Genomic DNA, 1,730 nt, shown 5'->3' with positions numbered 1-1,730 from the left:
CAGTTTTCAAAAGAAGTAATGATGTCACACTAAGGAAAAACAAATGGTCCCACTGGGTTGGGAAAAAGGTTTTCTTAATACTTGGAGGAATATAGGGGAAGCATATATGAAGCAGGTAAGCACACAGTGGTGTTCCTCCCAGCTTACCCATTAGCACTGGTAGGCTGTTCTTCAGGGAACCCAAGTCATTCTTGGAAGCTAAAGATAGGTTTTCTGTGCCATCAATTTGTCAAATCACTTTTTGTGTCTATCATGTCATTCTTAATATTTTTAATAATAAGTTCCACAACATGATTTATATAAATCAAATTGTGTAATCGATATACATAACAATTGATGTACTTAAAATAGATCATTGTCCTAGGCAAAGCCCAGTCCCTAGGACATGGGAGTTTCTAACATGCAAAGAAAAACCTGGCATAGTTTGGGACTAGTAAACTGGAAAGCATAGAACTGTCACTAGGTGGAGAGGAATAGCCAATCTGTGCATTAAGATGTGTGTGTCTTTTATTGCTGTGGTAGTATTGAAGTAGGGGAACGAGGAGGGGGGTTGTTGTTTTTTGATTTGGAACAGAGATCATCTTTTAAAAGGTTGCAACATGCTAAATAAAAATAAATAGTTGAGTTGGAAATTTAGAATTAATCTATGGAAGAATTTAGAGTGATTGTTCTTTTAATACTAACAACTGCATAATAGTGTTTATGGAGGTTCTTTTCTGTTCTGTTCCTCGGTTTGTTTACTTCAACAAAAACAGAATTTTAGAAAAGGAGTCTGAGGGCAGAAGAGGTGATTAATTTCTCCAGGAGATAGAGTGTGTAGGTCAGTAACATTTTCTTTAATGAGGGCTGTAAAAGTGATTAGGAGCCTTCAAGGTCAATTTATTTCTAAACTGTTTTTTCCAAAAAACCAATAATTAAAAGCTGTTCTGTATGTAAATTACAGTTCTGTATGGGCTGATAAGAATGAAAACAACATGAACTTCCACAATAGAAATGTGTGAACATTCCCACAACAAAAATGAGTGCGAACTGCTGTATTCCCCTGAAACTTTCTGCCTGATGTTTTCAGTCAGAATAAAAAGAGATTTCCCCAGTATTTTTCTCATGGTACCAGCCAAATAATGAACTGAGTGCTTGATCATATTAGAACATCCAAGTACTATTTTCTGCATATTTGTCCTAAATTGTTAGAGATACTTCTGGTCTTCTGAACATGGGAAAACTGCAACCAAGGCATAAACTTGGAAGGAACATGTTTGGAGATTTTCCCAGGATGGACTGAGGAAACTAGATGGAGAGTAAGCAAAACAATAGATTAAATTCTGACCCCCTGAATTTAATGGCAAAGCTGCCAGTAAGTTTAGCTTTTGACAAAATCTTCAGAGGTAGTCAAAAAGGCAAATAATGACAGTAATAGAAAGGGGATAGACAACCAAATCATCATTACACTTCATGAACAGTGAGCTGTTTTGACATCCATGTTGAAAAGAGATACAGAATTTGACACAGTTTAGAGGAGGACGAGCATGAACAAAGTAAGGAATAGCTTCTGTGCACAGAAGAAAGTAAATAATTCAAAATCGCCATCTTGGAAAAGGTGCTACTCAAGGAGAAATGATAGAATTTTAAAATTTCTGACTGGCATGAGGAACAGTGAATAGAGAACAATTAGTCATGCTCGTATCAAGAAAATTGGGCACGAAATAGATTAACAAAGGGACTGCTTCATA

The sequence above is a fragment of the Pygoscelis adeliae genome, unplaced genomic scaffold (assembly GCF_000699105.1).
Source record: "Pygoscelis adeliae isolate BGI_AS28 unplaced genomic scaffold, ASM69910v1 Scaffold57, whole genome shotgun sequence".
NCBI classification, from domain to species: domain Eukaryota; kingdom Metazoa; phylum Chordata; class Aves; order Sphenisciformes; family Spheniscidae; genus Pygoscelis; species Pygoscelis adeliae.
Note: the sequence above shows the minus strand (reverse complement) of the source record.